Source organism: Heteronotia binoei, chromosome 10, assembly GCF_032191835.1.
Source record: "Heteronotia binoei isolate CCM8104 ecotype False Entrance Well chromosome 10, APGP_CSIRO_Hbin_v1, whole genome shotgun sequence".
NCBI lineage: Eukaryota > Metazoa > Chordata > Lepidosauria > Squamata > Gekkonidae > Heteronotia > Heteronotia binoei.
Genome location: NC_083232.1, coordinates 65,450,040 through 65,477,185, shown reverse-complemented (window position 1 = coordinate 65,477,185; position 27,146 = coordinate 65,450,040). Strand labels below are relative to the sequence as shown.

The window sequence follows — 27,146 nt, the reverse complement described above, 5'->3', positions numbered from 1 at the left end:
TTAATGCTTGCCCATAGCTGCTAACACTGCCCATTTTTCCTGGACAAGGAAAAATGTCTGCTCTGAGCGCCGACTCATAGGAGGCAGCCCCATGACCTAACTGGTAATTCTGTTTTGCTAGGAGGCCTGGGAAATGCCATGCTTTCTGCAGTGTATAGCTCAACGGCTGGATGAGGCCACTGAGCCCACAGTACAAACAAATAAGATTTTGCCTATTGTTTTAGAATTATAGAATCATAGAGTTGGAAGGGACTTCCAGGGTCATCTAGTCCAACCCCCTGCACAATGCAGGAAACTCAAAAATAACCCCCTAAATTCACAGGATCTTTACTGCTGTCAGATGGCCGTCTAGCCTCTGTTTAAAAACCTCCAAGGAAGGAGAGTCCACCACCTCTTGAGGAAGTCTGTTCCACTGAGGAACCACTCTAATGGTCAGGAAGTTCTTCCTAATGTTGAGCTGGAAACTCTTTTGATTTAATTTAGTGGCCTAGATGTTTCCTGTGTCATTTCATTAGTTCTGTTACATGTATCATTTTAACACTAATCTATATTAACAACCAGCATACAAACAGAAAACATACAAGTAGAAAACAATAATTTTTCTCCTACATTAGTAAAACATAGGTGCTACTTAATCTTATGCTGAAGACACAGACCTGTGCAAGTAGCTAACATTTCAGATCCAAGTGGTTTAGATTTGAAACGTGAGTCTTTAAACTGTTATTTATAATGAGGAAACCTGACTCTTGCACTTCAAGCTGTCTGTATCAGCTCAGGTGGACCTTACAGAAAAGTTTGGCTGAGTGGACAGAAATAAAAGTAAGTGGATCAAATTGGGCAAGGAACCAAGGGGGGGGAAGGCTATTTAGATGTTGCATCATTTCTAGAACTACCTGGGACAGTAAAATGGCAGTCCATGAAAAAATAAACCTATGGCTTTTTTCTGAGCCATAGGTTTTCTTGTTGACTCCATGATAAAACCTAGGAAAGACTGACATTTGTTTTTTCATTCTTGTTTTAACGGATGGAATCCATCCTGTGATGCATCTTTTCATATGTATTTTTTTCTTTTGTTCCTCTTAAATCCTTTTTTTGACTTTTTAAAAGAGATTTTATTGAAACTTTCATAAGCAAGTACAATATAAAATTGAATGACTATAAGTAATGGTAAGCAAAACAGAAACAATGAGAAGATTTCAATCCTGAGATTAGGGTGTCACGTTACAAGGTTGAATATAGGCCTAAAAAGAACATTGCAATAAACACAATACTACCAAAAATATTACTAATAATAACAATACTGCACTCCACTACCTAAGGTACTTTGCAAATCTTAACTAAATAGATGAATTAATGACGACCAGTTACAATAAACTACAATACAATACACGCACATATATAGATACATACATAAGATTCAAGGCTTCATTTATGAAAACAATCAATGCAAGGTTATTAAGCAAGATATTCATCTTGTGGTAATGTTGAAGTGTGAAGGCAGGAGCCAAAATTCCTTTCCAAAAAAGGTCCCATTTATGCAACATAGAAGGAGAAGACTTAGACCCACAATGGGATTGAAAAGTAACTAATTTATCTAAAATAAAATATTCCCAAAGTTTAGAAGCCCAAGTTTGGATAGAGGGAGACTCAGGTTTTTTCCAAGTTAAAGCCATAGCATATTTGGTGGCAGTGAATAATAGGGAAATAAATTCTCTTTGTGACTTAGAAATTAGGAACCCCCCCCCCAAATGTTTAAAAGGATAACCTTAGGGTCAGATGGTATTACAATGCCTGTTAACAATAAAACCTTTGACTGAATTAAAGACCAAAAAGGCCTAATCAATGGACACGGCCACCAGCAGTGAAGGTACATGCCACAATTGCCACACACCTTCCAACAGAGGGGGGAACTAGATGGGAAAAGATGAGATGTACCAGTGTTAGGTACCACCTAGCTAACATTTTATATCCCTGTACTTTAATATTCATTGATCTCGATTTAAGAGAAGGGGATTGCCAAATGCTGAGCCAACCTGTATCATCAAAACTACAAGATAATTCTGATTGCCATGCATTCCTACAAGATGAATTAGTATAATAGTCCCTATTAGGAAGCAAATTAAAAATTTTTGAGATCAGACCTTTGATCTGATTGTCCTCAGTACACAAAAGGTGTTCAAAGTCTGAAAACTTTGCTCTCAATGCTGGCTTAAAGAAATAATGGGCTAAGAAGCTTTGCACTTGTAAGTATTCCATCCACAGCAAAGTGGCAGTGGAAATACGATCAAGTGAGATCTTAGGCTTTAGATGTCCATGTGACAGAATGTCAAAAAATCAGGTGAGATTAGATTTACGCCAGATACTAAATGAATTGACGATAGTACCTGGTATAAAAAGCGAGTAATTTGTAAACTCCACTAGTAATGAAGGAGGCGCAATCCTAGCTGAGCATCTATTCCATACCCTAAATAAAGCTTTTAAAAAAGGGTTACAGGAAGACGTAAAACATCTACGATGACTGTTCCAAAGAGCTTCCCTAAAACTATAGTGCAACAGACATAAGTTTTCTATCGTCTTCCATTCAGCAACATAGGAGGATCGATAGAACTTAATTACATTGGTTAACACAATGGCTTCATAATACCTCTGAACATCAGAAACTGCCAGACCACCTGCCTGATTGAATAAACATAAAGTAGAAAAACATACGTTTTTTTTTTTTATTTTGCCAAATAAAATTGTTAATATCTTTCTGCCATTTTCTCAAAAGAGAAAAGGGGAGATCAATAGGAAGAGCATGAAAATAAAACATTATTTTGGGCAAGAGAATCATTTTAACAATTAAAACTCTTTCCAAAAGTGACAAGTGTTTAGTCAACCAGTGCACATCAAGGTCAGAAATAGTTTTTGAAAGCTCCTTATGATTGAATTTTAATGTCAGACATTGAAAGTGGAATAAAAATACATAAATACTTCCACTTAGTATTCACCCAATAATAATGATATTTCCTTTTAATGAATGAAGAAACATCAGGATCCAGATTTATAGGATAAGGAGCAGATTTATTTTGATTGATTCGAAATCCTGTTACACTACCAAAGGACTCAAGGTGCGAATGAATTTTGGGGAGAGAAGCTATTAGATCTAAAATAAAAAGAACCATGTCATCTGCAAATTGACTAATTTTTATACTGGAACGCCCTACGGGAATACCTTTAATCAATTATCATTTCTAATTAGAACTGATAGTGGCTCTATTGTGAGTGCGAAGAGCAGAGGTGACAAGGGGCAACCTTGGCGTGTACCCCTGGAAAGGGATATAACCTGTTCATCCCTAACAGGTGAATTGAGGGCATTAACATGGAGAAAAGCACAGGGAGATAAATATAACGCTTGTCAGACAGAGCAAAATTTAGGACCAAATCTCATTGCTCGTAATAAAGCTTGCAGATAAGAAGGCTCTACAATATCAAATGCTTTCTCTATATTTAAAGCCAACGCACACACATTAGGTAACTTATGCTCATGACTGTACGAAATAGTGCTAACAAATTTTTGGATATTGTCAGTCATGTCACAAGACAGTATGAATCCTGTTAAGCCTCTGGGTGAAAATATTAGTAAATACCTTGTAATCAGGATTCATTAATGAAATCGGACGCTATGCTTTCGGGTCAGTCGGATCCCTATCTGGCTTGGATATAACAATGACTTTAGCCAAGGACCACGATTTTGGAAGATGACCTGTCTCCAAAGCATAATTAAAAGTGTCAAGCAAATAAGGGAATAGAGAAGATTGAAAACATTTGTAAAAATCAGAGGAAAAACCATCCACCCCAGGGGATTTATTTGATTTCATTTCTTTAATTGCCGATAAAAGTTCTTGCTCCTCAATAGGTTTTTCTAAAAAAGAACAATGAGAATCAGAAATACATTTAAGGGAAGGAATTGATTGAAGAAAACCATCAATAGAATCAATGAGAGGAAAAGCTGATTTATAAAGATTAGAATAAATTTTTTTTAAAAAATATTTACAATTTGCTTAGAGGACGTGCATAAAATTCCAGAAGAGTCCTTAAGCCCTTTCACTCCAAAATTCATTTCACGCTGTTTGGCTTTCCAAGCCAGAAGATGGGAAGATTTTGGACCAGCATACTACCATGCCTGTTTTAGGTAAAGAAGATTCCTTTTTATTTTGTGAACTTCAAGAGCCTCCAATTTCCTTCTTTCAATTAAAAGTAATTTATATACCTTGTTTGAACACATTGCTTTATGCTGTGCTTCTAATTTTCTTATATTACCAATCAGTTCAGAACACACTTTGTCCCACTTCTTGCGACAAGCAGAAGCAATTGATATACAATGCCCCTGGAGTACTACTTTTTACATATCCCAAATGACTGGGATGCTGACCTCACTGGAGATGTTATTTATAAAAAATCCACGAGTAAGATTTTCTAGCTGCTTAACAATGTTTTCATCTTGCAACAAGTTATCAAACCTCCAGGTGAAACTTTTATCCTTGGGAACATTCTCTTTAAGAGTACAGAGAACAGCAGCATGGTCCGACCAACATCTCGGATCAATATTAGCATCTAGTAAATTGTTACAAAGGGACTGTGAAAAAAAAAGATAATCAATTCTTATATGTGTCTGAAATTGATTTGAAAAATAAGTAAAATCCTGCCCCTCAGGATGAAGATAACGCCACACATCAATTAGGTCTAATTTTTGCACTAAATTTTTAAGGCTAGTATAATTAGGACAAGATAGATTGGATTTACGCCGCTTAGGCCAGGCAATTTTCCTATCAGCATTTAGATCCATTAAATAATTCAGGTTGCACCTAAGATAACCGATCCAGTATGAAAATCCTGTAATTTAATAAACAAATCATTGACAAAACTAATTTGACCCACATTAGGCGCATATGCTGAAACTAAAATGACTGCAGTGCCATTTAAAGTGCCATTGATGAGAACATAGCGACCCTGAGAATCTTGCTCTACATTTATGAATGAAAACTGGACCAAGGCAGAAAGAAGGATCGCCACCCCCCTAGCCTTGGAAGAGCCCAGGGCAGTAAAACAGTGAGGAAAGAATTTAGATTTAAAGAGAAAATTGACGTTATTCTTTAAGTGTGCCTCCTGGAGGAATATAATATCAGCTTTAAGATGCTTCAGATAATTATGAATATGTTTGGATTTAATTTTGTTTTGTAAGCCCCTACAATTTATAGTAATCACCTTTAGATTAGCCATTGTAAGACAGAAGCCATGAGATAAGGTAAGAGGATAAACAAAAAGTAAACAAACAGAAAGGTTCGTACACAAAGAGAAGCATCTCCCACCAAAGTAAAAATCAACCCCACAAGTAATATATTTCAAAGGCCCCGTAGGAATGGTAAAGTGCAGCATCAAAAGTGAATACAATTCATTATACAGATAGCAAAAACAGTAGCATCAGAAAAAATTCATAAAACCATTAGCATTTGAAAAGACCACTAGTAAACAGAAAAAGCTATGACTCACAATTAAAAACAGCACAAATATCTTAGCAATTGATATTAGAACAATAACAGTTAAGTGCAAACTGCAGCAAGATAAATAAATAACACCCATTAGAAACCCTGAAATGAAGAACGTGCCCTTAAAACCTTCACTATTTACCTGTACACCAAAAGGCAGTGAGCTACAAGAACACGCAAGATCCAAAAGGATCGCCTTCATGAATTTAAATATTAAAACTATCAAATATAACTTAACAACAGCCATGAAATAAAAAACAATATATAATGTAAAACTTTGAAACCCCCTACCACCCCCCTCCCCCCTCCCCCCTTAAAAATGACCGAAACGCAGGAATACAACCATAAATATAACACGCATGAAACAGTTGCTTAATGATTAAAAACCCATAAAAACTTTAACCAAGTCGTGGCTTTCCCACCCTCCTCCTAGTATCCACCACCCCCAAAAATAAAAAACCCAAACACCACCCCCAAATGGAAAAGCTGTGAAAGCCTTTTAGCCATGAGCCCCACCCTGTCAGGAGACAAGAAAACCAAGGGTCCCACAAACCCCCATACCCTTACCTCCCCCCTAGAAACCATAGGGAGTGAAGGCATGGCATAAGCAAAAAATATAATTGAACACAGGCACTAACACATAAATTGCACCAAGCAACAGAACAGGTTACATTATACACTAACATGTACATTGTGAGTTACAATGTAGCTTTTCAAAGTCTCTCTCCTCTAACATCCGGAACTGTTTGCTTGCTGGATTTAAAAGGAGAAGTAAAATCACGCTTCTGCTTGTTAGACTTATTCCCAAGCTCCATGGGAACTTCCAATTCCAACAAATGCAGCAATTGTAACCCTGCATCAATGTCCTCCACAGACCATGAGTTCCCTTTATGCTGAACTTGTAATTTTCCAAATGGGGACCAACTATAACGAATATTTGCCTCTGCCAGTTTACAAGCAATGGGTTTCAAAAGACGATGGTTATTCAAAGCCTCTGCTGCTAGATCTGAAAAAATCTGGATTACCTTTGTATTATATAATAAACCTCCTTTCTCCCGAGACAAAGCTAAAATCTTGTTTCTCAGTTTCACATTAGAAAGCATCAAAATCATATCTCTAAGGCCATTAGGGCGTGCTGTTGAGTAAACTCCCACAGAATAGGCACAAATAATTGGAAGAGGAGCCATATCTTCAGAGGGAATCACCTTTTAAGAGCCAGTTTTCTAAAAACATAGCAAGTAGAGTATCTCCTTCCTCCTTCAGATCAAACCCACGACATTTTATATCACTTTCTCTGACCTTGTTTTCTAACTGAAGAATCCGTTCGGTAGCCCATTTCTCATGAGATTTCAAACTATGAACGCCCTCTTTATTCACATACTTGTTTCATACGCTGCTTCGGCAGATTTAGAGACATCTTGCATGGAGATCTGAAAAGCTTCCATCCGTTACTGAGCTCAAGGAAACACGAATATGTTCAAAAATCTTCTCTTTAAAAGCAGCAATAACTGAATGAAAATCCTGCACTGTAAGTAAATCGCGCGGCGGCAGCGGATTAGCCGTAGTCATCATGAGACCTGAAGTAGAAGCGGAAACATTCAGGGCTGCCGGAGCTGTGGGCTGAAGAAATTTCTTCATAGAAGACGCGCCCACATTTGAAAGTTTAGCTTTCTGCTCATTTGATTTACCCATAATTTAAAATGCTAAGAATATGCCAAAAATACTTTTAAAAACCTGTGTTCAATGATATGAAAAGGGTAATCAGGAAGGGAGCTCGGCTCTCACACGTCCAACTCCATTGGAGTCCATGCTTCCCCCGCTCCCCCCCCCCTGAGTTGATGAACTGGGAACTTAGAAGGAGGACAAGAGAATGTGGATAAATGAGACAATTGTATTAAGTAAAATGTTTAATAATGTAGTAGACACTAGGCCTGTTGTGAGGAAGAATACAGTGGGCTCTAGAAAGAAGCTCTGGGTGAGTGCCCCCCTTGCTGTCTTCCCATCCACCCAGGACAGCTGTTTTCTGTAGGGGAATTGATCTGACTTCAGCTTTCCATCTCCTCCCCCCTCCCTGCAGATTCTACTTAGGAAAAGTGCAGTCTTTCTCCACAGTGTGGACCAAAGCAGCTTACATCATTCTCCTTTCTCCCTTTTGATCTGCACAACAACCCTGTGAAGTAGGTTAGGCTGAAAGTCTGTGACTGGTCCAAAATCACCATGTGGAGCAAAGGAGGAGGGAAGTGACCTAAGCAGAGTATAATGACACAGGGTCTACCCTGCAAAGCAGCCATTTTCACCAGGGGAAGTGGTCTCTGCCAATCTGGAGAGCAGCTGAGTAATCTCCAGTACTCACCTGGAGATTGGCAACAGTGGTGCCCCAGGAAGAAATGGTTGATTTGGAGGGGTGAAGTGAATGTCATTGTACCTGTCTGAAGTCCCAACCCTCCTCAAACCCCACTGTCTCCAGGCATCACAAGAAGGGCTTCACCCCTTAAACCTCCAGAAATTTCCTAATCTGGAGTTGGCAACCCTATATCTTCTTCCCTTTATCTGCTGTCTTCTTCCCTTTAACTTAAACGCTCCTTCATCTCCCCCCTCCCTGCAGCATCTACCTAGGAAAACCACAGTCTTTCTTCACACCAGGGGTGGGGGGTGGGGGGACCAAAGCAGCTTACAGCATTTTCCTCTCTCCCTGGTGAGAATGAGTTTAGCATATGTAATGAGTTAAGAAACCAGTATCCCTGTTAAGTCCTGGGGGGGGGGGGTTGTTTGATTCGAGTGTCATAATAATTAGTCAGTTTCCCTTTCCATTCTGTTCCTGAAGTTCCTTTGCAATAAAACAGCTGTTTTGAGGTCACCCATTGAATGTTCTGGGAGGTTAAAATATTCTCCTACAGGTTTCTGTCTTGTGATTCCTGATGTCAGATTTGTGTCCATTTATCCTTTGGCATAGAGTTTGTCCTGTTTCGTAATATGCATTTTTATGAACTCAAGGAAATGCATGCATTTGGCAACAATGACCTATAAAACTTAGAAGAAAATTGGTTTTCCATTGATTCTCTACTGGTCTGATTATTGTACATCTCTAACTTCTATGTCAGGGGTGTCAAACCTACAACCCACTGGCTAGAACCAGCCCACCCTGGCTTTTTGTTTGTCATGGCAGTGGAGCTCTCTTCTCCCCCCACCCCTCCCCTGATGAAGCTAAAGATATATGTGGCTGTTTATGTATATATGACTGTTGTGTCTGACAAAAACAATTTACTGTGAGAGATACTAGAATGCTACTGTTGATAGTGACACACAGATATGTTTGTGCATCACTTAAAATTTCAGTGATAATCTTGAACATGAAACCAGTTCATGTGTATGAACACATAATGCTGCTGATCCTGTAACCATTGCAGTTTTCTTGTAAAGCAGAATGTGATGTTTGCTGACATATAACAATGACCTAAGTCACCCAATGGGAAAATAGTTAAAATATCAACATGTCACACAATTTTTGTCATAGGATGCACATGGACAGAGCTAAAACAAGGGTTGCCAACATTGAGTTGAGAAATTCCTGGAGATTTGCAGGTGGAGCATGGGAAGGAGGAGGGACCTTAAAGGGGTATAATTCCATAAAGTTGACCCTCTGAAGCCACCATTTTCTACAAGTGAACAAATCGTTTGATCAAATCGTTTTCAAGTTCTGTATGCTAAAAGGAAGTGCATTTAAACCTGCATTCATGTGCTGTATGTTTTAAATGGGAGGGGGGAATGAAGGACAGCCAGAAGCAACTCCAAGGCTGAGGTCAGACGCACATAAACTGATGAGATGGGCATGGATGAAAGCTGGATGCATGTCAAATTTTATGCGGTTGTCCAAACATCAGCATCTGGCAATGGTTATTGGCTCATTCGTGTCCCACACTGCTGCGACTGGGATGCGGACATTTTTGATAGTGCATTAAATCCGTACGTACTTTCTATGTTGGAACACTCCATCATAGCCAACTTGTTGCAAGCGCACATCCTCTTCCCTGCGAGAGCTCACTCCAAATGATATCATTGCGCCAGCAATTGTTGACTCAGCATTCCAACTTTCTGAGGTTGGTAAAATGAGTGCCTAGATTGCTGGGGGAGAAACTGTAATGACCAGGGAAGGCAACGGCAAACCACCCTGTAAAAGGTCTGCCGTGAATACGTTGTGAAAGCAGCGTCACCCCAGAGTCAAAAACTGGTGCTTGCACAGGGGACCTTCCCTTTCCTAAATGGTGGGGGAGGCAGATCACCTGCCTTTGCTGTCTCCCCACCAGGCGGGGAGATGGCAAAGGCAGTTCCCGGGCTTCCCACCCCCCCTTTCCCAGGTGGGGGAAAGGCAGATCGCCCACCTTTGCCTTCTTTCCACCAGGCAGAGAGATGGCAAAGAGAGCTCCCATGCTCCCCGCCATTTAACCCATTGGTTAAAGTCTGGAGGAGGAGCATGGGGTGGGCTTCTACTGCTGAACACATCTCCCATCATATAACAAACAGCCCAGTTCCCTGGAATCTGAGCTCCAATCAAAGCTTTAGAAAAGAAACTCATGGCAACAGTCAGATAAAAAAATTCAGTGCTATCACTCTAACCCCTTCTGTCTCATTTTATTCCATGAAGCAGCCTTATACTGAATAAGACCATTGGCCTGTCAGTGTCAGAACTCTCCCTGCTCTGACTGCCAAACATTCTTGGTGACATTCTTAGTGACATTCATGCCATATAAATTAAAATGCTTCCTGGCTTCCCATATCAATAAGCCTTTTATTTTAATGGTGTGGCTGTTTTTAAAAACATTCCCAAAAGCCTGTTTCTCAAAGAAGATAAGGGAACTAAAAATAAATGGAAAGGCCAAGCAGAAAGACTGGGGCATAGAAAGAAAGAAAACTTGAAGAGGGAATAGATCCATTCACTGACTAAGGAGAGGATGGGTTCTTACCAGTAGCTATGGGCTTGAAACAGTTCACAGACCAAAATTTGCCGTGAACCAGGGCCCAGATCATGGTCCATTTGCCCAGTTCATGCATTTACTGTTTTGACAGACCATTCACAGACTGTAGGGGGTTTTTTTAGATGATCCATTTGGTCCATTGGGGTGGTCCATGTGGAGTGAGCTCAGAAGGCATTTAAATGCCTCCTGAATCCACTTCCAGATCCCGCTGTTGTGGCATGATGCCATTGAGCTCAGTGGCCTCACACTAAGTGCCTCCTGAGCTCACTGGTGTCGTACCACATGGGTGACATTACCTGGAAGTGGGCTGAGTCATCTTCTGTGTCCCCATTGACCTCACAAACCACAAACTGGTTTGTAAACTGGAAAAAAAAAAGTCTGCGGAAGCTTGTAGTAGGAGAAATTCATGAACCACGGACCTCAATTTTTTTTCCAGTCTGTGCCCATCCCTACTTACCAATTTTCCTGATCCTCCAGGCACTGCTTTTGACTGCTACTGCAGATATGGAAAACCCTTTCATTTGAATGAGGGCAACCAGTAACAAGCCCAGACTTACAAAGGCAACACCCACTTTCTGAAAAGCTTAGCAAGTGCTGCTGGGTGCCACATTGGGGAAACCTGCTCTAAAGAAGCACAAGTAACCTCACCTAATGTGTAGGTCATAAAGAGAAGTTAGCAAGCACAGCTGTTGTGCTATTAAAAACCTGTTTGACAGATGCTTGAGTATTTATAATGCTGAGCCAAAGAGATCTTGAGTTAGTTCACATATGATTATGGCATTTGAAGATAGCATGTTTGGCTGGCTGGCAAATGTTATGAGAGCAAATTCTTAGTATCTGTACTTCTAGGTCCTTCTAAAATCCCTTGGAACCATCATACTTCAGAGAGTCTTTTCTTTCTTTTATACACATCACTGTATTCTTTTGAAATTGGTAGCAAATGGTTTCTCTTGGGTTCCATCCATGCCTGATATAAATTTAGTTACTTCTAAATGCAGGGTCTCTCTTTAGTAGCACCCTTTAGGGAACATTTACCCTATTGACCTTATTTCATATGCCATTCAGCATCTGTTGAAAGTAATCTCCTTCCTCTGATTCTTACCTGCTGTAGTTTCTGGATTTCTTTGCCTATTTGTATATTTGAAAAGTAGTTTCTGGTTTTGTGTGTGGTTGTAGATTTGCATGTTGTTTTGAGCAACTATTGAAAAGGCAGCTGATAGTTTCCAACAATGTATAGTTTTCAACAAGAATGTATAGTTTTCACACTTCAGAGAGGTCTGAGAGAGAGCAGAGCACTCTGAGATAAGCTGAGACAGGTGGGGAAGTTGCTGAGAATCCTGAGTTTGGTGACTGCTGAAAATTCTGAGTTGTGGTTGCTGGGGAACTGCTGTTTGGTTGAGTGGGCTGAAGGTGAAGGTGATTGAAGGTGCTGATTGATTAGGAGTGGCTGTGTTCCCCACCCTCTTTGCATTGTTAAGCTGCGCCTTGCCAAAGGCTGAGCACACTTCAGAGAGGTCTGAGAGAGAGCAGAGCACTCTGAGATAAGCTGAGACAGCTGGGTAAGTTGCTGAGAATTCCTGAGTTTGGTGACTGCTGAAAATTCTGAGTTGTGGTTGCTGGGGAACTGCTGTTTGTTTGGTTGAGTGGGCTGAAGGTGAAGGTGATTGAAGGTGCTGCTTGACTAGAAGTGGCTGTGTTCCCCACCCTCTTTGCATTTTAAGCTGCGCCTTGCCAAAGGGCGAGAGCTAAAGGGCTCTTAGCCTATGGCTCTTGGCCTGGGGGCTCTGTAAGGACCAAGAACCCAGATCCCTAATTTCCTTGTGCTCCCAATAAGGTAAGTTGATCCTCCAGAAGGGGAGCCCCATAAACAAACAGGATTTAAAGGGGACTGTATATTTTTGAAAAAAGCTATCATGAAGGTAGAATGCCCGCAGGGGGGTGGGGGCTTTCCAGTATTTTGCACTGAGTGCCACATGTATGACTGTCTGCCCACGGGACAGAAGTCTTGGGTGTGTGCTTGATGCAAGGAGCTCCTGGTCCTCAGGGAACGAGTTCGTACCCTTGAGGCCAAGGTGACTCACCTGGAGAAGCAGAGGCTGGAGAAGCAGGCTGTCACTTGGGGAAGACTGTCGGGGGCGTACTAGATGAGCCCTGCTCTGAACGTGGCAGCCCCGTTGCTGCCAGGAAACATGAGGGTCAAGAGGAAACAGGGCATCATGCTGCAGATAAGGGGAATGTGCCCTCAGAAGGGACCTTTTCTTCAGTTGGTGAGCAGGAATCCTTTCGCACCAAGGAACCATCCCTGGGCGGGGAGAGAGGAGGGGTCTTGGTAGTTGGTGATTCGATCCTTAGGCAAGTAGACAGCTGGGTGGCAAAACCGCCTACTGACCATATGGTGACTTGCCTGCCTGGTGTGAAGGTAGCGGACTTTACGCGTGTAGTAGATAGGCTGATAGACAGTGTTGGGGATGAGCCAGTGGTCATGGTGCATGTTGGCACCAACGATGTGAGGAAATGCAGTCGTGAGGTCCTGGAGGAAAAATTTAGGCTGCTAGGCAGGAGACTTAAGGCCAGGACCTCCAAGTGCTACCTATTCCATGTGCAGGGCAGGAGAGACAGGCACAAATTAAAAGTCTCAATGTGTGGATGAGACGATGGTGTAAGGCGGAAGGGTTTAAGTTTGTTAGGCACTGGGATGCTTGTACAAGCGGGAGCTGTACAAGAGAGACGGTCTCCACTTGTCCCCAGATAGAACCAGGCTGCTGGCGCTTAAAATCAAAAAGGTGGCAGAGCAGTTTTTAAACTAAATCTTGGGGGAAAGCCGACAGGAGATGAAATGTCTCTGGTTTGGGAAGACTCATCTCAAAGAGATTAAGGGTTAGCTGATACTTTTCTACCGGATAATGGATCAGAGTTGTCCACTGAGATGGTGACAAACAGAATGGACTGCCTGCCAGAGTCTCGAGGCGGCAGGAGGAAGGTGGAGGGCCTAGCTGTCCTGGGAAATTATAGATGTTTGTACACAAATGCTAGAAGTCTTCGAAGTAAAATTGGTGAGTTGGAATGTTTAGCGTTGGGAGAAAACATAGACATTGAGGGGATTTCAGAAACTTGGTGGAATGAGGAGAATCAGTGGGACACGGTGATTCCTGGATATAAGTTATATCGGAAGGATAGGGAGGGAAGGGTTGGAGGTGGGGTGGCTCTGTATGTCAGAGAGGGTATACGGTCCAGCAGGACTGAGGTAAGAGAATTAGATTCCCTTCTAGAAATGCTTTGGGTTGAAATAGAGGGCCCAAAAGGAAATTTAACTATGGGAGTTGGTTATTGCCCACCAAATCAAAAGATAGAGGACGATTATAATATGATGGAAGGATTAAAGATAGCGGCTAAACGTAAAAACTGTGTCGTAATAGGTGATTTTAACTACCTGCAGATTGATTGGGTCAATATGTGTTCTGGTCGAGAGAAAGAGATTGAGTTTCTTGATGCTCTCAATGACTGTGCTATGGAGCAGATGGTCTCAGAACCTACCAGGGGTGGGGTGATCCGGGATTTGGTCATAAGTAATGCCCACTTGGTGAGAGATGTAAAAGTGATCACACCGCTTGGGAGCAGTGACCATAACGTTATTGATTTCACCGTTTGTATAAATAGTTTCCCCAAAAGACCGGCACAACCACGTTTAACTTTAAAAGGGGTAAATTCTCTGAGATGAGGAGGCATGTGAAGAGGAAACTGAAAGGAAAGGTAAATACAGTAAAAACCCTTGGGGAAGCTTGGAGGCTATTTAAAAGTACAATCCTAGGAGCTCAGATAAAATATATACCACAAGTTAGGAAAGGTACAACGAGGTATAAGAAAAGGCCTGCATGGTTAACAAACAAAGTAATGGAAGCTGTAAAAGGTGAGAAGGACTCCTTTAAGCGGTGGAAAGCTAGTCCAAGTGAAATTAATAAAAGGGAACACAGGTTGTGGCAAATCAGTTGCAAGACTGTGATCAGGCAGGCAAAAAGGGACTACGAGGAGCATATTGCAAAAAACATAAAGACCAACAATAAAAATTTCTTCAAATATATTAGAAGCAGGAAACCAGCCAGGGAGGCAGTGGGGCCCTTGGACGACCAAGGGGTAAAAGGATTACTGAAGGAATAAAGGGAAATGGCTGAGAAGCTGAATGCATTTTTTGCCTCCGTCTTCACCGTGGAAGAGAAGTTTTTGCCCGCTCCAGAACCACTTATTTTGGAAGGGGTGTTGAAAGCCTGAGTCAGATTGAGGTGACAAGGGAGGAGGTCCTACAACTGATTGACGAATTAAAAACTAATAAGTCACCAGGTCCAGATGGCATACATCCAAGAATTTTGAAAGAACTCAAAGTTAAACTTGTGGATCTCCTGAAAAAAATTAGTAATCTTTCATTGAAATCTGCCTCCATTCCTGAGGACTGGAAGGTAGCAAATGTCACCCCCATCTTTAAAAAGGGTTCCAGAGGAGATCCGGGAAATTCCAGGCCAGTCAGTCTGACTTAAATACCGGGAAAGTTGGTAGAAACCATTATCAAGGACAGAATGAGTAGGCACATTGATGAAGACGAGTTATTGAGGAAGACTTAGCATGGGTTCAGTAAAGGAAGATCTTGCCTCACTAACCTGTTGCATTTCTTTGAGGGGGTGAACAAATGTGGGCAAAGGAGACCCAATAGATGTTGTTTGCCTTGACTTCCAGAAAGCTTTTGATAAAGTTCCTCATCAAAGGCTCCTTAGAAAGCTTGAGAGTCATGGAGTAAAAGGACAGGTCCTCTTGTGGATCAAAAACTGGCTAATTAATAGGAAGCAGAGAGTGAGTATAAATGGGCAGTCTTCACAGTGGAGGATGGTAAGCAGTGGGGTGCTGCAGGGCTAGTATTGGGTCCCATGCTCTAACTTGTTCATAAATGATTTGGAGTTGGGAGTGAGCAGTGAAATGGCCAAGTTTGCAGATGACACTAAATTGTTCAGGGTGGTGAGAACCAGAGAGGATTGTGAGGCACTCCAAAGGGATCTGTTGAGGCTGGGTGAGTGGGCGTCAACGTGGCAGATGAGGTTCAATGTGGTCAAGTGCAAAGTAATCCACATTGGGGCCAAGAATCCCAGCTACAAATACAAGTTGATGGGGTGTGAACTGGCAGAGACTGACCAAGAGAGGGATCTTGGGGTCGTGGTAGATAACTCACTGAAAATGTCAAGACATTGTGCGATTGCAAAAAAAAAAGGCCAACGCCTTGCTGGGAATTATTAGAAAGGGAATTGAAAACAAATCAGCCAGTATCATAATGCCCCTGTATAAATCGATGGTGCGGTCTCATTTGGAATACTGTGTGCAATTCTGGTCACCGCACCTCAGAAAGGATATTATAGCACTGGAAAAAGTCCAGAAAAGGGCAACTAGAATGATTAAAGGGTTGGAACACTTTCCCTGTGAAAAAAGGTTAAAACGCTTGGGGCTCTTTAGCTTGAAGAAATGTCGACTGCGGGGTGACATGATAGAGGTTTACAAGATAATGCATGGGATGGAGAAAGTAGAGAAAGAAGTACTTTTCTCCCTTTCCCACAATACAAGAACTCATGGGCATTTGATGAAATTGCTGAGCAATCAGGTTAAAACAGATAAAACGAAGTACTTTTTCACCCAAAGAGTGATTAACATGTGGAATTCACTGCCACAGGAGGTGGCGGCGGCTACAAGCATAGACAGCTTCAAGAGGGGGTTAGATAAAAATATGGAGCAGGGGTCCATCAGTGGCTTTTAGCCACAGTGTGTATATATATGTGTGTGTGTATGTATATATTCATATATTCATATATGTGTGTGTGTGTGTGTGTGTGTGTGTGTGTGTGTATATATATATATTGCCACTGTGTGACACAGAGTGTTTAACTGGATGGGCCATTGGCCTGATCCAACATGGCTTCTCTTATGTTCTAATTGCTAATATCGAAATGTATTTTATTTGGGATTTTTGGGTCTACTTTTTTTTGGAATTCACATGGGTAACTGAATATTGAACTTACCTGGTTATTTTAACATTTATGTCTGTAAAATTGTGAGATTATCATCTCACAATCCACAGAAGTACAGAATTTATCATGCTTACAACAGTAAGAAATCTGATCCATGGATAATAAAAGATGAAGAATCCCCCAAGACCAAAGAAGCGTTTGTGTATCTTGACATCTGATAATGATGTTTAAAGGATGTACTCTGGTGATATGCTGAAATCATGAAAAATTTGAGGATTTCATTGGAGTACTAACAAAGCATGCATGTAGCTTGGTAGCATAATTTAGGCAAATATGCATTATTCAGTTTGGAACTGGAGAAACAATGGGTACAAGACAAGAAGGACTGAAAATACCAAGTGACTGAGAGGTTAAAATGTGCAATCATAAAGGAATAATAATAGGGAAGAGGGATTTCTGTATTCGACAACTTGGGAATCAGTGAACTAAAATGGGTGAATCTAACACAGAGGATCGCTATATCTATTATTGTGGCCAAGAGTCCCATAGAAGAAATGGTGTGGCCTTTATAGTTAACAAGAGAGTGAGGAAGGCAGTAATGGGATACAATCTCAAAAATGACAGAATGATCTCGGTCTGTATCCAAGGCAAACCATTCAATATCACAGTAATCCAAGTCTAGGCCCCAACCACTGATGCAGAAGATCTGCAACACCTTCTAGAATTAACACACACAAAAAGATGTCCTCCTCATCATAGGGGACTGGAATGCCAAAGTTGGAAGTCAAAAGGTGACTTGGACAACTGACAAGTTTGGTCTTGGAGAACAAAATGAAGCCGAGCAAAGGCTAATAGAGTTTTGTCAAGAGAACAAACTGGTCATAGCGACCACCCTCTTCCAGCAACCTAAAAGGCAACTCTACACGTGGACATCACGCGATGGGCAACACAGAAATCAGATTGATTATATACTCTGCCGTCAAAGATGGAGAAGGTCCTTACAATCAGCAAAAACATGACCTGGAGCTGACTGCAGCTCAGATCATGAGCTACTCATTGCAAAATTCAGGCTAAAACTGAAGAAAACTGGGGAAGCCATTAGGCCATTCAGGTTTGACCTTGATCACATCCCTTATGAATATACAGTGGAGGTGAAGAATAGGTTTAAGGAACTAGAATTGATAGAGTGCCTGAAGAACTATGGACTGAGATTCATGACATTGTACCGAAGGCAGCAGTCAGCACCATCCCAAAGAAAAAGAAATGCAAGAAAGCAAAGCGACTGTCTGAGGAGGCTTTACAAATAGCTGCGGAAAGAAGGAAAGCAAAAGGCAAAGGTGAAAAGGAAAAATTCACCCAACTGAATGCAGATTTCCAGAGAACAGCAAGGAGAGATAAGGAGGCCTTCCTGAAGGAACAATGCAAAGCAATAGAGGAAAATAACAGAATGGGAAGGACAAGAGATCTCTTCAAGAAAACTGAAGAAATCAAGGGAATATTTCGTGCAATGATGGCCATAATAAAGGACAAAAACAGTAGGGACCTAACAGAAGCAGAAGAGATCAGGAAGAGGTGGCAAGAATACACAGAAGAATTATACAAGAAGGATCTCAATGTCCCAGACAACCATGACAGTGAAATCGCTGACCTTGAGCCAGACATCCTGGAGTGTGAAGTCAAATGGGCCTTAGAAAGCATTACTAACAACAAAGTGAGCGAAGATGACGGTATCCCATTTGAGCTATTCAAAGTCCTAAAAGATGATGCTGTTAAAGTGATGCACACATTATGTCAACAAATTTGGAAAACACAACACTGGCCACAGGATTGGAAAGGTCAGTTCATATTACAATCCCAGTGAATGTTCAAACTATCGCAACATTGCACTAATTTCACATGCCAGCAAGGTCATGTTAAAGATCCTACAAGCTAGGCTTCAGCAGTATGTTGATCGGGAACTACCAGAAGTTCAAGCTGGGTTTCGGAGAGGTAGAGGAACTAGAGATCAAATTGCCAACATTTGATGGATTATGAAGAAAGCACAGGAATATCAGAAAAATGTCTATTTCTGCTTCATTGACTATGCTTTAGCCTTTGATTGTATGGATCACAACAAACTGTGGCAAGTCCTTAAAGAGATGAGAGTACTAGACCACCTCACAAGTCTCCTGAGAAACCTGTATAAGGGTCAAGAAGCAACTGTCAGAACGGGATATGGAACAACTGATTGGTTTAGAATAGGAAAAGGAGTTCGACAAGGATGTATATTGTCACCCTGCTTATTTAATTTATATGCAGAGTACATCATGCGGGAAAAACATCAACAACCTCAGATATGCAGATGACACTACTCTAATGGCAGAAAGTGAGGGGGACCTAAAGAACCTCTTGTTGAGGGTGAAAGAGGAGAACACAAAAGTAGGCTTGAAAGTCAACATCAAAAAAGTTAAGATCATGGCATCTGGCCCCATCACACCTTGGCAAATAGAAGGGGAAGACATGGAAGTAGTGACAGATTTCACATTTCTGGGATCCAAGATCACTGCAGATGGTAACTGTAGCCATGAAATTAAAAGACGTTTGCTCCTTGGGAGGACAGCTATGATGAACCTGGGCAGTATAATAAAAAGTAGAGACATCACCATGCCAACAAAAGTTCATATAGTCAACGCGATGGTATTCCCAGTAGTAATGTATGGCTGTGAGAGCTGGACCATAAGGAAGGCCGAGTGCAGAAGAATAGATGCTTTTGAGATGTGGTGCTGAGAAGACTCTTGAGAGTCCCTTGGACTGCAAGAAGATCGCTCAGTCCTAAGGGAAATCAACCCAGACTGCTCACTGGAAGGTTAGATGCTGAAGCTGAAGCTCAAATACTTTGGCCACCAAATGAGAAGGGAGCACTCCCTGGGGAAGATCCTGATGCTAGGAAAGACAGAAGGCAAAAGAAGAAGGGGACGGCAAAAGATGAGATGGCTGGACAGCATTACTGATGTAACAAATATGAATTTGAGCAGACTTCAGAGGATGGTGGAAGACAGTAGGGCCGGGCGAGACTTTGTCCATGGGGTCGCAAAGAGTCAAACTCGACTGTGCAACTGAACAACAACATTTCTGTAGAGAGGATGGAAGCATATGTGGAATTGGTTGGAAGACAAGGCAGAGGAAAATCATGAAAAGATAAATGAAGATATAAAAGAGGAAAACTTGCCAATGAAATAATTAGAAGTAGAAAAATTGAGAAAAGACATAAAAATATAGAAACTTTATATAACTGTGCAAGAGCCTGAGGAGAAAGAGATCAACAATGAAAGAAGATAGGTGGAGAAGCAAATCAAAAGGTGCCCAAGGGAAGAAGAGAGAAAATTAATGAAGTTAGAGAAATAGCATGGTTCAGCAGAAGGTAAATCATGGAACGTGAGTCCATAATTAATGGGAGTTAGAGCAGAGAACTTATACCAGATACACTTTGAAGTATGTTAAGGCGGGGGGAGTGAAGGAAGAGAATGCACAGAACAAGTGGACTGAAAAGACTAAGTGCTAATAAAAATGTAGAAATTGAGAATAACTGCGGAGTCCGAGGAAGAGCACATCATAATAGAGTCTAAGAAAAGAAACCCATATGGATTGGTTGACCACATACAGATTATCATAATGTTGACATGATAGATCAATTGCCAGGTTTGAATGAAAGTTAAAATCACCCAGGACCGAATCTACATGTTTTTGAGGGGGGGCAAAATTAAAAAATGATGCCCCCTTATGGGCCCATTCTATCTTATGGGCCCATAGAATAGGATGGACTCCATACCCAATTTGGCGCTCCCCCTGCATCGGCGCCCAGGGCAAGCACCCCCCTCTGCCCCCCCCCCAAGATCTGGCCCTGTCACCCACTATAATTGGTTGGATCCTGTGGATCTGGTCCTCAAGGGGAAGTGCTTTCCTCTGATGAAAGGAGGCATCTTGCATTGGGAGTGGGCTTCTTCCATCTGCTACCAGTAGGGATCTATGGGATCTTGCTCAATGACGCGGGCACGGGCGAGCGAAGACGGCCAGAAGTCGGAGGCGGGAGTTGAGGTGGTGGAGCCCCAGACTGGGGTCTGTCCGCCTGGGGACCAACTACCTGAGTGACCGCCCGCCAGAGACCGCGCTGGAGATTATACGAGGCGGGGGTGCGAGACGGAGAACGTGAGGAGTAGCGAGGAGCGCCTAAGAGCGGCTTTTGATTGGGGAGACTGTGGTTTAGGGTGTTTGGAGTCAGCTGCGGGTGAAGGGGGGCGAAGTACCGGGGTAGCTAGCTACCAGTGGGACGACGGCCCCCCTCTCCCCCCCCTTTTCCTCCCCCTTCCTCCTCTCTCTTCCCTAGCGGAATTGTAAACACCTGGAGTCCGCATAGGGCGGAGAGTGAGCTGAGGACATCTAGTGGGAGAAAGAGTGAACTACATCTCACCTGTAACTGAGATATCAGGGCGGCGACTGCACGGCTGTGGGAAACAGGGAGAACTAACATCCCCCTGGAGCCCTAGAGCTGGGTGGAGGCTGCCTGGGTTCTCAGACTTCCCCATCTCCCCAACAGGAACATCAATGGGAATATCAACTCTAGCAATTATAAGAACTATGCAGATATACCATTTAAGAATAAGACCTAGACTAAGATCCAGTTTCCTCCTCCTTGCCGCCTTGCACCTATTGGATACTATCGCACTTTAGACGTTGCCGCCTTGCACCTTTTCGGACATTACCGCCTTGCACCTCTTTGGACACTACCGCACTTTAGACTTTACCATTTTGCACTTTTTGGATGCTACCGCACTTTAGCTCTTAGAGCCTTTATAACATAAGAAGAAGAACTGCACTTTAACACCTTGCATCTACTACTCTGTAGTTGGGTACAGCAGCACTTTACTTCTCGAGTTCTGCCACCACCAGTCGACGAATTGGTGTCCACCACAGAAGATGACTGGCCTGGGGATTCCGGTACTCCTGGGGAGGGGAAGGTATGACGGTGGGAGCAGGCAGACTTACAAGCGAAGGAGGCTGAGACAGGAGAGTGCTCGACCACCTTCCAGCCTGCGGCCCATCCCGAGGGTGACAGGTAGTGGGACCAGACGAATTGACCCGCCTCCGACACTGGTGTTATGCAACGCCAGGTCCATTAACAATAAGACCGGTGTCCTTCGGGACTATCTGCTGGAGCAGAACGCGGACCTGGCTTGTGTGACCGAGACCTGGGTGCGAGATGGGGAGACTGTGGCTCTCTCCCAGATGACCCCCCCAGGTTACTCGGTCTTCCACCAGTCCCGGACTAGCGGGCGGGGGGGAGGAGTGGCATTACTCATACGGGAGGCTTACTCCTTTAGGGCTCTCCCAGCCCCGAAGATCCCGGGCATTGAATGTGCCGGCCTGATGTGGGATGTTGGGGAGGGGTTGGCGATCTGGCTGGTGTACCGACCGCCTAACGCACCAGCCGGCGCCTTACCATCCCTGGTGGAGGCCGTGGCAGGCTGGGCGTTGGAGCACCCAAGACTATTGGTCTTGGGTGACTTCAATGTCCATGCCGACGACGCGGCCTCCAGCCAGGCGATGGACCTAGTGTCATCCATGGCGACACTAGGACTCTCCCAGGTTGTTACAACACCCACTCATCAGGCGGGACACATGTTAGACCTGGTCTTTGCGGCGGGAATACAAGTGAACGATATTGCAATGGAAGCAGTGCCATGGTCGGATCACTTTGCCCTCAAGGCTCGTATGGATATGTCACCCCAAACCCGTTTAGGCGGGGAGCGTATTTTGGCTCGCCCGCGGAGCCTGATGGACCCGGAACGGTTCCTGACGGCTCTGTGGGATACCAGGCCCACTGGCGACTCCCTGGATGATCTGGTAGAGTCCTGGAACGATGGACTCTCCAGGGCCATCGAGGAGATCGCACCTAGGCGTCCTCTGCGCCCCCGCCTTAAGCCGTCTCCCTGGTTTAACCAGGAACTGCGGCAACTGAAGCGGGATCTCAGACGACTAGAGAGGCAATGGCGGCGTACTCGAGACGAAGTGACCCGAACATCTTATAGAGAGAGTTTGAAGACCTATGAGATGGCAATCAAATCCGCAAAGAAAACATACTTTGCGGCTAAGATTGCATCCGCAACTTCGCGCCCGGCACAATTGTTTGATATAATTCGGGATCTCACCATGCTGCCCCAGGGCAGACTAAATTCTTTCGAATTGGAGATAGGCTGTGAGGCTTTTGCGAATTATTTTGCGGACAAGATCGCATCACTCCGCCTCGACCTCCCCGTCAATTTAGAGACAGTTAACGCAACCGAGGCCCCGAGCATGTCTTCGGACTATATTCTGGACGGTTTCAGCCCCCTCAGCCTGGAGGAAGTTGACAGGATTCTCTTAGCTGCCCGCCCAACAACTTGTAAATTGGACCCGTGCCCTTCCTGGCTTATTAAATCTTGCCAAGGGGATCTCAGATATCCTGTACAGGACATCATAAACAGATCCCTGACGGAAGGGCTTTTTCCAGCGCCGCTTAAAGAGGCTGTGGTCCGTCCCCTCCTAAAAAAACCATCTTTAGACCCGGCCCAATTGGCACATTATAGGCCGGTCTCAAATTTGCCTTTTCTAGGCAAACTTATCGAGAGGGCAGTGGCGAGGCAGCTACAGACTTTCCTGGAGGACGCTTCCATCCTTGACCCACTCCAGTCCGGCTTCCGCCCAGGTCATGGGACGGAGACGGTGTTGGTTGCCCTAGTGGATGACCTTCAACGGCATCTGGATCGGGGTGGCTCGGCAGTGCTGATGTTGTTGGACCTATCGGCGGCGTTCGATACGGTCGACCATCGGTTACTGACTTGCCGCCTCGCCGACGCGGGGATTCAGGGGCTAGCCTTGCAGTGGCTTTCCTCTTTCCTTGAAGGTCGGGGACAAAGGGTCGCGATTGGGGGGGAGCTATCCCGGAGGCACACACTTAATTGTGGAGTGCCCCAGGGAGCGGTTCTCTCCCCGATGTTATTTAACATCTATATGCGACCTCTTGCCCAGATTGCCCGAAGGTATGGGCTGGGGTGTCACCAGTATGCTGATGACACCCAGCTCTATCTACTTATGGACGACCGACCTGTCTCCGCCCCAGAAAAACTAGATCGGGCATTGCAGGCCGTGGCTGAGTGGCTCAGACGGAGTGGACTGAGACTGAATCCTGCGAAGACAGAGGTCCTCTGTTTGGGCCGTCGTGGACCGGGGGGGGGGAAATCCCCCTGCCGACTTTTGACGGTGCGCCGCTGACGGCGGCGGACAGGGTCAAGAGCCTGGGGGTGCTGTTGGAGCCGTCCCTAAAGATGGAGGCTCAGATAGCAACCACTGCCAAGTCTGCGTTCTTTCATCTTAGACGGGCAAGGCAGTTGGCCCCCTTCCTGGACCGCGACGACCTAGCAACAGTGATCCATGCTACGGTCACCTCGAGATTGGATTACTGCAATGCCCTCTACATGGGGCTGCCCCTGTGCCGGACCCGGAAATTGCAGCTGGTGCAGAACGCCGCGGCCCGGCTGCTATTGGGCCTCCCAAGGTGGGGGCACATCCGGCCGGGCCTTCGGGCTCTGCACTGGCTTCCAATAACATACTGAGTCCGGTACAAGGTGCTGGTCATTACCTTTAAAGCCCTATATGGCCTGGGACCTGCCTACCTGAAGGACCGTCTCTCCCCACACGTTCCCCAGAGAGTACTGAGGTCTGGGACTCAAAACCTTCTCACCATCCCCGGGCCCAAGGAAGTCCGTCTCAAGACAACCAGAGACAGGGCCTTTTCTATAATGGCCCCCACATGGTGGAACCAGCTGCCGGAAGAGGTGAGGGCCCTGCGGGATCTTACTCAGTTCCGCAGGGCCTGTAAGACAACCCTCTTCCGGTTAGCTTATGCCGACTAGATAAATGTAGCTTATCAGATTTTAGTGAAATATACTGGATAGTTTTAATGTTAAGATTTTAATGTTTTTAGGTTTTTTAAATGTTTTGACTTTTAAATGTATTAACTTTGTACCTTGTTCTATTGTTTTGTCGTTGTTGTGAGCCGCCCTGAGCCACTCTGTGGGAAGGGCGGGATATAAATTATAGAATAAATAAATAAATAAATGATTGAAAGAGAAGGTGAAAGCAAAAGAGACAACCAGTTCTTAAGGAAGCAAAGTGTGAGAGAGGTAAGAGTGCGATATATAACAGCAAGTAGAACTGAACTTTAATTTCCACTTTTTCTGCATAACATTTGTAAACTGCTGAGTCACCAGGTATTTGAAAGGTGTGGACCCAAGAGTATGTTCTTGGCACTTGAATCCCAAAGGATACAGATTGATTAGAGGTCCTGTTTTGGCAGGCTGAATTAATGCAGCCAGATTATTTGATCTGCGCTTAGTTTCTTTCAGCCTTTGTCATTCTCTGTCTTACTAAATCCTCTGGTTTTACCAATATATCACTCAAACAGTCTCTTTATGATGACCTTTGCACAGAGAAACTAATATTTACAAAAGCTAATCCCATTCTGTCAGGCACTTCTCATAAGAACATCAGGGAACAAGTAGACTCTTATCCATCACCGTGGAATTCAGCTTTGGAGGGGAAAAACTTATATCCACATCCTTGTTGAAACTAAACACATGTAAATATTGTAATAGTACAAAAGAATGAAATTGGGCATTAAGCCTTAAATATGAAGAATCATCAAGGTTTTGGTGAAAAGAATCTGTAAAAACAGCTATTCTATGAACAGCCTTATAACATAGTTTTCAGGACATCTGCGTCTTCTTTTTCTCAGCATCTAATTTTATCTTTTATAGATTCAAGTATATTTTCAAGCCATTTCAGGTTGCAAATATCCTGACAAAATGCATGGAAAATTAAAATTCAATGCTGATATAAAATTGTTCAACAGCCAAATGTCTTTTAAGATTGAGTTTAGCATCCAAGAAGATGTGTTATTAAATAAAAATATGATTTCCTTATAAGAAGAGCAGATGCTCAATCCATTTGGAGAAAACATAGAGCATGGCTCAATCTGTTAAAAAAAGAATGAATCTGCAAAATGTTCAGCTAATGTGGCTTTGTGCTAGTTGTAACTATTTGTATGGCAGAGTATAATCTGTCATTTAGTGGTGAAGTAAGCATCTGCCTACTTGAATAAAAGATACAAGACTGATCTGTGACTTGGAAATAGATAATTACTGTGAAAATCCAATTGACTTAAGTAACTAAGACCTTATATGTTAATTGTGCACTTCATAAGTCATGCCAGTTTAATGCAGTACAAAATTTTGTGAGGTTATAGTTCTGTATATTGTTTCTTAATTCAGTCCACTATGTCAATACCATTTTAATGCACTTCAAATTATTTGCACTATTTGACAACACAAAGTTCACATATTTTAGTATAATAATGCCAGAGCCAAACTGTCATTTATATTCAATAAACATTTATTCAGTACAATGTTGCCCACTTTATAGATACAGAATCCTTCACAATATAAGGGAAAAATAGAAAGTATGTACCTTATTTAGTGCTCTGCATGTAAATCTTAATCTGTAGCTCAAAATATGAACCCACAAATTGTAGTCTCTCAGCCCTTCTCCTACAAGGCAGTTTAAAGACTCAATTCTGTTTAACTTAACTAGGGCTAATTCCACAAAGTGAGAATTCTCCCCATTGTTTTCTTGGTGGTTACAAGCATAGAGGCATGTGCATTGATGATGAAGTTTACATATGTGTGAATTTTCTGGACTTTCATCTTTTTGCTGACTTTTTTCTTTCATGCTCTGCATTAGTTCTTGGAGGCATGGTTATCGTGGCTGCTATAGCTTGCCTCTGCCTGTTTTGTTCTTCATGCATGCAATGTAGCACTATACCAGTTTTGTTAAAAGATGAAATAGATTTGAGTGTTGCAATGTATCTATTTCAGATTTTAATAGATTTGTCCCCCTTTAATCTATTTAATATTCTTTTAAAGTCGTCTATGCCTGTGTCCATCACTACATGCTCTGGCAGCAGATTCCACATATTAATCACTTGTTGGGTAAAGAAGCATTCCTTTAAAGTACGTTATTTAACCTTAATTGTTCAGTCACATGAACTAAACTATTAAGAAAGAAGAATTAATGGTGTTAATTATTCTGATAAAATTAACATTTTCAGAGAAATGGATGAGTAAATGCTATATTAATTGATTAAAAATAGTAGCAGAGAACATGCCTGAATTAATATTATGGCTGAATGACTTCAACTGAAAGAAGAGAGAAATTGATTGATTACCTGTAACAGTGGCTTAAATAGTGCTGTATAATTATAGAATCCTATAACTGGAAGGTATCTTTTTCAACCTTTAAACAAGTCAAAGTATCATTTTCTACAAATAGCAATAAATACTTCCTGCCAGATAAATGAGGGAGAGGGAATGGGGGGGGGGGGGGTAGGAGCATGGGTACAGATTAATGGGAACAAAAATGAACAGAACTGGAGGACACATGCATATGACATATAGTGAAAATATGGTTGTATCTAATTTATTTAAAATTTAGCATTATATGCATGAATACTTTTCAGTATTCCAACTGTTTGAACAAAATTATGAACACTTAATATGCACTTATTCTATATAGCC

The 27,146-nt window shown here is 42.8% G+C and overlaps 1 protein-coding gene across 1 annotated transcript in view; it reads left to right on the top strand.

Moving 5' to 3' along the window:
- Positions 1–27,146, top strand: part of NEK10 (NIMA related kinase 10) — a 117,137-nt gene that overhangs the window by 47,254 nt on the left and 42,737 nt on the right. The gene's annotated exons all lie outside the window — the stretch shown is intronic.